Source organism: Perissodus microlepis, chromosome 12, assembly GCF_051167445.1.
Source record: "Perissodus microlepis isolate ML-2025 ecotype Zambia chromosome 12, ASM5116744v1, whole genome shotgun sequence".
NCBI classification, from domain to species: domain Eukaryota; kingdom Metazoa; phylum Chordata; class Actinopteri; order Cichliformes; family Cichlidae; genus Perissodus; species Perissodus microlepis.
In genome coordinates this window covers 19,804,989-19,819,070 of record NC_140472.1, presented here as the reverse complement: position 1 = coordinate 19,819,070, position 14,082 = coordinate 19,804,989, and the positions used below count along the sequence as shown (strand labels likewise).

At 40.7% G+C, this 14,082-nt stretch overlaps 1 long non-coding RNA gene across 1 annotated transcript; it reads right to left on the bottom strand.

Moving 5' to 3' along the window:
• Positions 1-7,267: 7,267 nt before the first annotated feature.
• LOC146376214 (uncharacterized) lies at positions 7,268-12,686 on the bottom strand. Its single transcript, XR_014801857.1, has 3 exons — positions 12,593-12,686; positions 8,097-8,248; positions 7,268-7,886 (listed from the first exon to the last, which is right to left on the bottom strand). It is a non-coding gene; the product is annotated as an uncharacterized LOC146376214 (long non-coding RNA).
• Positions 12,687-14,082: the final 1,396 nt, after the last annotated feature.

Sequence of the window (14,082 nt, the reverse complement as noted above, 5' to 3'; positions counted from 1 at the left end):
GTCTCCTGGAGAGGGGCTGATCTCTGTCTCAGCCTGGAGTTGCCCTTGTTGACAGGTGGCAGGCTGGGGTGGGTGTCTTATCTTAGTGTCCCCTCAGCTTGCTCCCTTACATTGGAGTTTTTCCTGGTGGACGCAAGGGTTTGTGCCCTGGACCCATGCGCTGAATGACAGTTCAGAGTAGTGGGTGCTCCACCTGAGGACTCCACCTGTCGTCTTATTGGGAGACTTCACTACTCAAGTCCTATCGGGCTGGGTTAGCCTGTGGGACTTCGGAGGCAGCCGATTCAGGAGGAACAATGCGGTTTTTGTCCTGGTTGTGGAACACTGGATAAACTTTTTAACCTCTTGAGGATACTTAAGGGTGCATGTGAGTTTGCCCAACCAGTCTGCATGTGTTTTGTGGACTTTGCTACGGGCCATTCGATTCCTATACAATTGTTGCAAGAGCTTGGTCTGCATAGCCAGCAATAAGTTGGGTCCCATGGGTGGCTAGCCCTTCACTTATAGATATATATAGGGTGAGGAGTTTGGCCATCTGGCAGGGGCTCAGAGTAAAGCCACTACTCCTCTACATCGAAAGGAACCAGTTGAGGTGGTTCAAGCATTTGACATCCCCACACCCGTGAACAAGACCCTGAGATACTTAAACTCCTCCACTTGGGGCAGTTACTCGTCCCTGACTTGGAGTGGGCAGTCCACCCTTTTCTGGCTGAGGACCGTGGCCTCAGACTTGGAGGTGCTAATTCTCATTCACACCGTTTCTCACTCGGCTGTGAACTGCTCCAGAGCGAGCTGGAGGCCACCTCCTAATGAAGCCAACAGAACCATATGAGATATCAAAAGTAGAGATGAGATCCTGACACCATCTAAGTGGTAGCCATGTGTAGTTAGTCCCTGTATTGTTGAGGGGTGAATTAAAAATAGATTTAATTTTTAATCATTCGTGCTCCAGTCTGCGTCCTTTGGCTAAGTTGCACTGCTCTCTCTTGGCAGAAGAAAAAGCAAAATTACTTTTTTTAAAATATCATATTTAGATAAAAGTGACTATCATTACATTGGAAGCTGATCCTTATTGTTTATTTGTCTGGCAGAAGAATATTTAACTTCATTTAATATATTTAACTACCTGTGCTTTCTAAAAGTATTTATATAAAACTTTGACTTTGGTTGTTTTAGATCTTTTAGTCTTAATATAAAGATTTTTAGTGTGTTGTGTACATTTCTAATGTGCTGCCAGACTTGTTTGCTGGACTAAAAGAGTGGTTAACTGACCAAACTGAGTAATGATGACTGGATAAGTCAGCCTGCAGCTGGAAGCTGGTGGCTTAGAGCCACTTGGTGGCTGTAATGTGGAACTACAGGCTGACAGCTGATTACATCTGCACAATACACTGGGTAGATGCCGGAGTCTTGTGGAGCTGATAGGAAGTGATATCAGACGGGAACTGTGCAGAAGAAGGACAGCTCATTTCCTGTGGGTCTGGCTGCTGTTAGAGAATGAGAAGAGATCAGGAAACAGCCTGCTGGACAGTTACAAGGACTGGACTGTGCTGTAACTCTGTGGACTGGGTTTTTGTTTTTATTTTGCTGTATTCAGGTACCTGTGTAGTGTACTTTGTCAATGGAATTTCCCCTCGGTTCTTAAGAAGTGTAATAACTATTTTTATTATTTTTAATCATCCATCAATTCACTTTCTTATCCGGGACCGGGTTACAGAGGCAGCGGCCTAAGCAGAGAAGCCCAGACTTCCCTCTTCCCAGCCTCCTCCTCTAGATTTTCCAGGGAAACGCCAAGATGTTTTCAGGCCAGCAGAGAGATATAATCTCTCCAGGGTGACCTGGGTCTCCCTGGGGCCTCCTGCCGGTGGGACATGCCCGGAATACCTCACCCAGGCAGCATCCTTTTCATATGCCCGAACCTCCTCACCTGGCTCCTTTCATTGTGGAGGAGTAGTGGCTCTACTCTGAGCCCTTCTTAATGATTATATTCCTCACTCTATCTATAGGGGAGAGGCCATCCACCCTTCAGAGAAAGGTCATTTCTGCTGCTTGTATCAGCGATCTCATTCTTTTGATCAGTACCCACAGCTTGTGAGGGTGGTGACATAGATCAACTGGTAAATTGAGAGCTTTTTCACGGTCAGCTCTCTCTAGGTACTACGGCAGACTGGTACAGTGTCCACATCACTGCAGCCGCAGCACCAATATGTCTACTGTGCTCTTGCTCCCCTCTCCCCTCACTCATGAACAAGACCCTGAGATACTTAAACTCCTCCACCTGGGGCAGTAACTCATCCCTGACCCGTAGTGGGCAGTCCACCCTTTTCCGGCTGAGGACCATGGCCTCAGACTTGGAGGTACTAATTCTCATGACCATCTTTTCACACACGGCCATGAACCGCTTCACTGCAAGCTGTAGGGCACCACCTGATGAAGCCAACAGAACTACATCATCTGCAAAAAGCAGAGATGAGATCCTGACACCACCTAAGTGGAAACCTTCTATAGTTTGTTCCTGTAATAAATGCATTTTTAATAAACAATTTAAAATGTATTTATTTTTTATTCATTATCGCTCCAGTCTCTGTCCTTTGGCTAACTTGTAGTGCTTGCTCTCTGCCTACCTAAGATTTAGATGCAGAGTTCCTAGCCTCTGTAAAACATGGGTGGCACTGAAAAATAAGCAGAAAGTTTAATCGAGGCCTTTTACAGGTTTAAGAGCAGCGATCATTGCCCAGACCTGAGACACAAAATATGATGAGGATATTAGTATATCTTGGTAGACCTTAGATGCCTAATTTAAGGGCCAGGTGGGGATATCGGGGTGAAAGGAACAGATTTAAGGAAGTCTTAAGGATTTTAAGATGGTAAGACTTGTGTGCGCTGGGGCCTCTCGGAGACTAAGGTGAAATGTTCTGTTTGGAGGATTCAGGGTTAGAAAGAAAAGAGTGCTGCAAATGTTGCTCACTGGTTCAAGTGGTCACCTTTATTGAGGTTTGAGGTATGCAGGTGATACTATATGAGCTTTAGGCCCAGGACTGTTACTGGGGCAAGGATAGGAGGGAGCTCAAACTTAGCTGAGGCTAAGCTTGGCAGGACTTCATAGCTATGCTAATAACACTGAGATTATTTAGGTGACCTGGATTTGACTGTATATTTGTGAAGATTGAGCTTGCCTTTGCTGATGTGAGTCATGAGCCTGAAGGGTGGGTCAGGGACCACCACCCCAATTTTTTTTGCTTATGCGTTTGCCAGACACAAGGTGGCAAAAGTTGTTACGTGCACGAAAAAGGTTTGACCTTAATCTTTGACCTTAACGGCTCATGTATCCAAGCTGATGCATGACCTTTTGAGACTTTTACATCATCAGTGTGATATTTTTCCCTGTTAGAAAAAACGAAATCAATTACAAATTATATTTTTATGCAATAAACTCAAAAAAGCCACATAGCAATGCAAATGAAAAAAAAAAACACAAATTAAACAAATTAAAGCTCATGCATGTAATTTTTTTATATATATCTATATATATATATATATATATATATAAAACTCAAACTCAAATTTCTAGCAAATATTTAATGGTGCAGGCTTTAAAGGGCCTTGCTTCTGACACTAGATGGATGGATGAGGGTGACTACTACTACTTTATTGGGTCAGCCAATAAAGTAGTTCCCTAGTCCTTTAAGTGTGGCTAGAGTCTTCACATCATCAGATGTTTGTCTTTTCCATGTGCTTTAGGGAGTAGGTGAAGTTGTGCCAGAAAAATTTATTGAAGGATGGAAAGGGACATGCTGCTCCTCCACAGACTTTGGTGCTCCGCTACACTAAACTTGCAACAACTGCCTGCTCGGCATAGATCAGATGAAGATCAAGATGTCAGGACTACCATCATTAAAGTGCTTTGGGGTGTCACAGGGGACAGTATTTGGATCAATGTGCGTTATAACTTGTATTTAAATTTCAATTGGTTTTAAAAATTTAAAGTCACAAGATTGTGCGTGGGTTTTTTAAAAAAAAATATGAAGCAAAGTTTTTATCCAACATTTGTTTGCTGTTTCTGGTTGATGTAGAGTATTCAGAATCACAATAAATACAACAAAAATGAAAACTTGGAGTTCTTTTCCCTTTATCTTTAATAAAAATAATTTGGTTATTAATAAATAAATACAACCAGGATATCAGATTTCAATAAATATTTTAAATAAATTAGAACATTAGCAGCCGACAAATCAGTGAAATCAAAACTTCGCTTTGCCGAGCCATTTGTCCACAAGCTCCAGCAAGCACTTGGTGTACACATAGGCATCCAAGTCCTTGAAGGAGAGTGGACTGTAGGTCTGGGAGACCGTCATGCCGGTCCAGAGCTTTTCGACATCCTGCATGGTCTGGCGGATGGCCTGTAGCTGCGATGACAGCTCTGGGGTGAACTCTGACACCTCTGCTATGCGGCTGTGGAAGGACGAGAGCTGGTGAGCGGTGAGGTGCTGCTGCTCCGGCCTGACCAGCTCCGAAAAGTTCAGGGTGTGGCAGGAGATGTTGGGAAGCACCCCGGGAACATTCTGCAGGAAAATCAGTGAGTTACAAGCTGCAGGCGGTTCAAATACAGCCGTCAATTTATCACCTTCAGTGCCAGAAAGGTTGAAAGGCTGTCATTGTTCCCTAAAGTGCAAATTTACATTTTCACAGTATTTTTTCCAAACCGGCTGCCAAAGCCCCCCAAAACTTTCAGTTTACTTTAGAAAAGGAAGCTGAGAAATGTACTTTTAGATTTTTGCTTAATTTTAAAAGCCATTATAGACGCTGATTACGCATCACTGTCGGTAAGTCGGCAAATAATTTCAGCTCACTGATTTACTGATATGTCACCTAGTCCCTGTTAATCTCTATTAGGGCCTTTCAGTGCACAAACTAAGAACAAACCTAAAATAAAAATGAGAATTATTGTTATTTATTGTTTTTGTTAAATTATCTAAAATTTTCATTTTAATATTTTTAGCATAATCTCAGTCGATTCTGACATCTGACTGGGCTGTGTGCTCAAACACAGCACAGCGCTTTACTGAAGCTGCTTCCATTAAGATGAGTCAATTTTTACAAACTATCATTCAAGCTGCTTTAAAACACATGTAAACTGTAGAAACTTTTACCAGAGACAGTACTGAGTTAAAAAACACCAAATTCTTCACACAGTCTCCCTTCTTTATGATCTAATGATCTTTGTAAGCATCAGAAGTCTTACCAAGTGCTCCAGCACGCTCCGTATCTCCACTCTAATCTCCTGGATGGTGGTGTTCAAGGCTTTGTTCCTAACAGTCCCGCAGTTTGCTTGCACAGAGAACAGGCAGAAGAAGATAAAAACTGCAGCGGCAGCAGCAGCAGCATGAAAGGGAACACAGAGGAGATTAATTAGATTTGAATACACTCACATGTACACAGAGAGAGAGAGAGAGAGAGAGAGGGTGAGCTGCAGTAACCACTGGAGAGTTTCAAAATTGCGCAAGTTTGCCGACCAAAAACTCGAGTCGAGCTGCAGCCTGCTTTCAACTGACACAGCCTCACTTCAAGATGCTTACCAGCATGGAAATCCATGACAGCAGGAGGCTTTGGTTGACTGCAGGCTCTGATGAGACACTGTGGTCCATCTTTCAAGGATCACTTTTATTAGAACTCCTGAGATAAAGATAAAGATCAGGCTTTTAATATTTTCCTCCGCGTGCAGCTTTGAGAACAAGAAAACTTTAGGATTCAGGTTTTTTTCTCTTCTGGGGGTTTCCTCAAAGGAATCCCTGGTTTTAAAAAAAACTACACATCCCGTAACAGGTGCAGATCTCATGTGATTACTCATGTAAAATACATGAATGACTTGCACAACTTTCTATATGTATATGTATATGTGTGTGTGTGTTTGTGCGTGTGTGTGTTTCTATTAGCCTAATATTACACAAGAAAATGAGTCAGTGAACGTAATCAATCAAGCTTTGTCCTGAAAATGTAAATGTGTCATCACTGTTTTAGGTTTTTTCTTGAGCTTAATCATTATTGACCTTTGCAGGTCTCCATTAAGACCAGCATATGATGGTAAGATTTTACTAAGGGGCTCAAGGTGAGAAAATATCCCCCATAACATCACACCACCAAGAGCTTGAACCATTGCCGGATGGATTCTCCATCCAAATTCCGACCCTGTGATCCAAACGTCACAGCAGAAATCAGAGTCATCAGATCAGGGAATATGTTTTTAATCTTCTGTTATCAGTTTTTGTGAGTCCGTGTGATTGTAGTCTCATTTCCCTGTTCTTAGATGACAGGAGTGGCACACAGTGTTGTCTTCTGCAGCTCTGGTCATCTGCTTCAAGAGATGCTCCTTTACATCCCTTACTGGTAACACATTGTTATTTGAGTTGACTACCTATGAGCTCCATGCAGTCTGACTATTTTCCTCTGATCTCTGACATCAACAAGCGATTTTCACCCAGAGAACTGATCCTGACAGGATGTTTTCTCTATGTTGGGCCATCCTGTATAAACCCCAGAGATGGATGTGTCTGATCAGCAGTTTGTGAAATCTGGCACCAACAACCAGAGTCACTCAAATTATGTTTCTTTTCCCTTCCGATACTCAATTTAAACGTCATCATTATCATCGTCACCTAAATACACTACATGTGATTGGCTGAATAGGCATAGAGATACTAAATTGCTCTTTTTAAACACTCATAGTGCTTTCTTACTACAAGAGTCTCACTCACACCAACACAAGTCATTTTTTCTACATTCACATATGTGATGGTTGGGAGCATCTGATGGATTACCTTTGGGTTCAGTGTCTTTCAGAGTTGTGGATGTCAGAGATCGAACCACTGACCTTCCAATTAGTAGACGACCTCCTGACCCACAGCCTTCTGAGTATATGGTACAGATAATAAGCTGCTAAAGATGTTTACAGTCCTGTTATTAACTCTTCTTTATGTGGGACAAAAAGTTGGTTCTCATAACATGAAGATGCAGTCGTGTTTATGGTTAAGTTATGGTTAGGCGGGTTAGTATCTGTGCTTACACTAAGTGTTAGTCAGCAGGATGTTCTGTGACGTATATTGCCTTTGGCAAGAGCGTCCTCTGAACTTCACCGTGTGAAGGTTTGGCCGTAGGTTTGCTTTTAGGTTAGTGGTGAACATTTTGATGGCTAAGGTAAAATGTAAAAAAACTAAACTAAACATTATGTTGTTTGTGTGGCAAGCAGAGAAACAAGGAAAGGTCAAAGGGCTTCATGGTCTGAGCTGAACATTTTATTATGCCAGGTAACGTTTTTAAACTGCACATGTGGTAGGTTACATTATCCAGTCAGAATGGACCAGTCATAAAACATTACACATCATTTGATATAAATAAAATAAATACAGGCAAAAAATAATAATTAATTAATAAATACAAAAATAAATAAATAAATAGATAGAAAAATAAATATTTTAAAAAAGTCTTACATTTTGTCTAAAAGGTTAGTGAAAACGTTAACAGGATGGCTCCATCTGTGTGAAATTTTTCACCCATATCATGCTGTTTTTTAAAATACCGAGGATAGTGGTTTTCTTATTGTAAGTGTCTAAAGCGTTTAAATCTGTGCTGCACTGTTGCCGGGGGGAAACAGCAAAATCTGTCTGCGCAACAGTCAAGTTGAACCGTTTAAGGAACACGTTTGTGTCACTGGTGACTTTTTCAGCCTTGAGGTCCCCAATTACACCCTTGACGAATGCTGGCAGGCTTTCGAGGCAGCCCACAATGGCACAGATGGACTTCCTGATCGCAGTTTCGTTTCCCATTCCCCAAGTTTGTCCCTTAAGTTTCCCTGTGTTGGTTGAGTTGAGTGGCAGACCTGCGTATTTGCACTGCAAAAGAAGTGAGAGCAGTTAGCGCAAAGGCAATGATGCAGCACAGCGCTCTGAGGATGTTAGCTATACTTCCATGATAAAAATCAGAGTTTCAAAGGGTTCCTTTACAACAGATCGTGTTTATCGTGACACATAAAGTGGCTTTGACAGTTGAATGCAAATCTTTAGATTTATATTTACCGGCACATTTTATTTTATTGTACTTACATAATTATTTGTTGCCCTTTGTAGTTCGCAGAGAGATGCTTCCAAGTTCTTCTTCAGTTCCTCTTTAAGCTTTTGTATAGGGTTCTTTGGCACTGGGTTGGAAGCCATAATGGGAATACATATCATCACGATGAGCGACAGATGAGGGAGCTCTGCAAGCAGTTATGCAAAAAAAAGCTGATGTCAAAAAAAGCTGGAATCAACACTGCTGGCAGATCTCCTGATCATACTAAAAAAGAAAGCTAGACTTGAGAGACTGACACTTAAACAGTTATTTCAGATGGTAAGCACACCCTCATACCTCAAAGCAGACTTACACCATAAAAGGCGGTAAAGTAGCAGAAGGATCATTCACTTCAGTGTATATTTTTATGTATATAGTGCCATTTCAAAACACTGGTTATTTCACTACAAAGTAAAAACCCTACAATCTTAGAGAAAGAAGATTAAGCATGTCGCAACAGCAGGGAGAAAGAACTCCCTTTTAACAGGAAGAAACCTGCATCGAAACCAAGATTGGAGAGGGGAGAGGAGGAGAGCGTGGAGACACACAGACAAAATGCAAACTATGAGAGGGGAAGACAAAAGTTGATGATATGCACTAGTGAAAAGAGCTGAGTGGAAAAGAAGTGCTCAGTGCATCATGGGAAATTCCCTAGCACTCTGAGGCTATAGCAGCATAACTGAGAGATGGTTTCAGTCACTTGATTCAGCTCTAAGTAAAAGCTTTATTAAACAAAACCAAAAAAAAACAACAACCAAAAAACAATAACAAAAGCTGAAGCCTAATCTTAAAACTACAGAGGATGTCTGTCTCCTGAATCCAAACTGGGAGGTGGTTCCACAGGCGAGGCTCAAGCCCCTGCCTCCCATTCTACTTTAAGAAACTCTAGGAACCACTGTTTAGCCTGCATTCTCCTTCAGGACTACAGGTCTGTAAGGGCCCTGATCAATCAGTACTTTGTATGCGAGTAGAAATAGGATCTCTTCTTCTAGTCCCTGTTAGCACTCTCACTGCAGTGGATTGGACTGAAGGCTTTTTTCTTTAAGCTTTTAGAGCAAAATCATAATAAAGAAGTACAGAATAGTCCAGCATAGAGGTAACAAATACCTCAACAAGTTTTTTAGGGTAACTCTGAGGCAGTTATTGACATTAAAGTATGCAGATGAAAGATGGCAGCCGCACATGTGTTTAATGTGAGCGTTAAATGACAATGACTCCACGCTTCGAGCAGTTCTAAAAAGCCTCACTTCAAAACACACCACAACGTGAAGATAAACAGCAGCTCTACACAAAGATCTGTGTCTGATTTACGCTTTGCAGGAACAAATGATCCTCCTATACTGTTCAACTAGAAATAAAAAGGAGCTTACCTTTAATAAGACCCATGGTGTTGCCTGTTTCTGTTTGCTGCTAATGATCCTAAACTGGCACACAATGTGCTTATATACCAAAATGTGGGATTTTTTTTGTTTCAGGAGATGACGTTTGTGGCACTATCGTCCAGAGAATCTTTCTAAATGTTTCTATTTTGCAATTGTAGGTCGTTCACCACATGAACTTACTGTGGGTAGATGAAGCAAACTACCACAGAGGCATCTCAAAGATCTGATGTCTGTTGATTAAAGACAAAAAGTGGTGAACTGCAGGTAATGATTTGACTATGTCTGCCACTGACCCCATAGTTAACTGCTTGTGGCAGTACAGGAAACCCAGAAAGACTGACTGTCGTGTGAACAGGTTCGATTTATCGCTTTTTGTTCTTTCTGTTTCTGAATCACATTGCTTTCCTCTTTTGTTGACCAGATATTTCCAAATAAGGTCCAAAAAGCCAGATTAACTTTAACTGCGGGGCTCCAGAGGGCCAAGGCCCGCCGCCAGCGGCGGTAATTGTGTAAACAATTTTCATGTTGTTTACACAACAACTTAAGATTCATCTGACCAGTCAATATTTTTCCAATTAAATTTTTGACGTTCGTGGGCACCGGTTTGGCTCAGTGCGCTGAGCGGGCAACCACATGCCATTCAGCTGAGAGCGTCCCACCCGGGTTTGAGTCCGTCCCGGGTTTGAGTCCGACCCATGCCCCTTTGCTGCGTGTCTCTCCCCCGCTTTCCTGTCCGACCTTCACTGTGTCTATTAAATAAAGCTGAAAAAGGCCAAAATGTTTTGATGTGAGAATTGAGGCCTGCTCTTAGTTGACAGGGATGGCACTTGGTGTGGTTTCTGCTGCTTTAACCCATCTTCTTCGCAGTCACACATGTTGTGTGTTTAGAGATGCTCTTTATATTTGCTATACAAATAAATTTATTATTATTTGAGTTACTGTTGCCTTCCTAAGTTTGAAGCAGTCCGGTCATTCCCTTCAAACCTCTGGCATTAAAAAGGTATTTTTACCCAGAGAACTTCCGCTCGAGGATATTTGCTCTTTTTCCCACCAATCTCTGTAAACAATAGAGATGGTTGTGTGGGAAAATCCCAGATTAGCAGTTTCCAAAATATTCAAACCAGCTGGTCTGGCACCAACAACCAACCCACATTCAAAGTGACTTAGATCAACTTTCTTCCTCATTCTGATGCTCAGGTTCGTCTTCAGCAGGCCGGCTTGACCACGTTTACTTGAAGCAGCCTTGCACCATCTCAGTCTTCACCTTTTGAAAGGCTGTGTTGAACTACAACACATTTACTCCTAAATACAGTGTGCCGCTGCCATGTGATTGGTTAGATTTGCATTAATCAGTTGGACAGGTGTACCTAATGAATAAACTCAGTTTGAGCAAAATGCAAAGAGCTTCACTCACATACACTTTTTCACTTATTTATTATTCAACAACTATTCAAGTGTGGTTCAGGAGTTTGTAGTAGTAGCACCTAATAACGTAGCTGGTGTATATTTGAAGTGGAGAACAAAACTGTTCATGGAAATAAGGGGAGCCATAACTCCTCATACCTGAGAGTAATTTCCACTCAGACTCAAACAAGCATTGAAGATACTGAGTCATATTCAAAATCTACTTTATTGGGTCACAAATTTCATAGAAATTAATCTAAGAAAAAGAAGTCAGAGTTTTTCCATTCTCAGACACAACACAGGATCTTATCACCTTGTAGTCTGTGTAAAAGGTTTTTTATCTGAAAACGTTATCACTAAATGTCACCTGCAGTCTGTGTCAGTTATCTGAGATCTCAGTTTACTAATTCCGTTCTCCTTGTGGTTTACGGGGAACTCTGTCACTCGATTACTGGAGAATTCCACAAAACATTTGTGCACACCTAACTCAACAATAATTAATAAGCTGCCATAAATTTTTGCCAGATGTTCACACTTCCCAGAATGTGAATCCAACTCAGTTTCCAACTCAATCCCAGGACTCCCAGGTAATCCCCAGTATCTCCCACAGGTGTAACAACACCGTGATAGGCCTCACTGCAGCCACATAAAGGCCACTAATGTCTGTTCAAGCATGGGGTAAAAGAGACAAACCCGTATAACAAACACACTCATTCATATATTTCCTCATTGAACGGTCATTTCCAGTGGACAAGCACACAAACAACATCCTTATATTTTCAAACTTTTACAAAAACTCAAACAACTCACCCATCAGAACTTCATCTTTTGGACCTTGTGTTCAGCAAAGTAACTGACAGCACTGCTCAATTCCAAAATCCTTGTGGTTTACTCATCCTGCTCTCTTCCCTCTTTCCCCCTGTGAGCACTTCCTTGCTATGGTTGCTAAATATATATTTTAAAAAGCCACTGCGCTTAGTAACTGCTCTGAGCGAAACACAAAGGTGGCATCAACAGGTTTGGGCACATTTTGCAGAAATGACAGGAAGCAAGACGAGGAAGTAAAGCAATATATTTCGCCAGAATCCCCCACTGGCAACAAAACATAAAATGCACCTATTAAATCAGTGGAGTGTAAAAAGTCTGAGTAAATATTTGCAGCTAAAATCCAGTTCATCTTTTTGTTCACAGTAATTGTGAAAAACACTGACTTTATTTTACACTTCCTCATTATTTTCTTTAAAATCCATCACTAAATAAAATGTATTATGAATACGAGTCAGTATCTTTAATGCTTCCACAAGTCTTATCATGTAAATCGATCAATAATCAGTGCAACACATGCCATTTAACATTAACTTTCTGTAGGCTCAGCCTGCACATGTCCCCCACGGTGAAAATGTGTGGTCACCCAAATTCATTGTCATCCTATAAAAAAAAGCCTCCACAAGAGCAAATTTAAAATCGGTATTTAGTGTTAAACTAAATACCTGAAAATGTAAAGATATTCCTATCGGGCTCTTTACCCCAAAGCACCTTTCTGCTTAAATATACAGCTGCATGGAGCTGCTACATCAAGCCTTCGTCTTTGTCAGATGGCTGGTGTTAATCAGTAAATCTGAGATGAAAACGATTGAAATGCACACATTTACTCTTCCATTCAAGGAAAAACACAGATTTAATTAATAATAAAGTTATGTTTGTACCTGTCAGGAATTATTGTGTCATTATTATTCTCCTCTGTATCTCCTTCCTGCAAGCGTCTGGGAGCTGCCAAGGGTTAATTGCTAATTGTTTACACTAACAAGGTGTGGCTAGAGGTGTGCATTTGGCTAGCTTTGGGGCCTGGTTAAGTAAAAGTTGAACAAAGAAAAAGAAGAAATACTGAAAGGAAAGCAAGATGGCAGTGAAAGAATAAAACTTAGAACTGATTATCAGTCAACCATCTTTTTAGCTAATGTTTAAAACATTGTATGTATGCTGCTGTCTGATGCTGATGGGGACACTTTTGCACAGCCTTTGCAGAGTCACATCTACGTCTGTTTATCCTGATGGTAAAAACGTTTGACATAAACGGTCGCGGAGCCAATTTGTAAGACAAATTTTCACGTGTCCATGTGACCAGATTTTTTCCAAAGCTAAGTAAGCTGCACTGTTAAAGCATTAGACTGCGACTGTGTTATAATACAGTAAATTATATTGGGGAAAAAAATCTGAGAAAACATTTTAGCTGCACGAACAGACGCTTTATTAACTATTTATTTGAAGATGACATTTTTCAATGTGACTACTTTTTAAAATTTAGGACTTAAAAGAGAGTTTAGAGTCTATTAAACTTCCCAAATATTCATCACAATCAGCAGTTTTTCTGCAATATGTAAATATTACTTTCTAGACTGTCCTGATTTGGTGAAAAACACATGCTGTTTTAGAAACTTTTAACCAAAGACGAGAATGATTCAGCCTTCCTTTTGTTGTTTCCTGCTAACCTTGTTTCTTCTCGTAACTTTGTATGGTGTCAGTTGTATTTAGTAGCATTTTAGAGAAACAATCGGACTATCTTCCTTTAAATCGACTAGTAGCGAATGACCCCAAATAATTCACTGATTGTTTTTTCTGAAGTGTTATTTTCCTTTTTTTTCGGGAGTCCAAATAACTTTTGTTTTCTATAAAAGTAACATCTTTTATTTGCCAGTGAGGTAATGATCAGTCAGTCCAGTAGTCATGTTATAGTCATACCCATTATAATAACTTCTTTATTAAAGCATTACATTCATTTAACACTGCTAGAAAGTTATCATACAATCATTATTTGATGAGGGTGGCCTGTAAATAACTATCAAAGTAAAAGTCATTTGTGGAAATAACACTATATTAAGGCCAATACGTTCTAATTCAATACAGTTTGTCCACTGGATTGCATTACTGCGAATACCCTCGTCCATAAAAACCATAATCCCTTCACCTTTTGCAACTCCACTCTCTTCTGTAGATGTTGTAGCCAACCACATTTAGTGCAGCAGAGCCATAATTTGTAGGAAAAAGTCAGTTCAGTTATTGAGAGCAAAAAAAAGAAAGACAGAATAGCAGTTGGGTGTAAATAAGATAAAAACCCACAACATGCATGCAGGGGATGATGGAAAACTATAGTCAGGAAGAATAAAGAAGAATCAAGACAGGCAAAGAATAAAAGGTC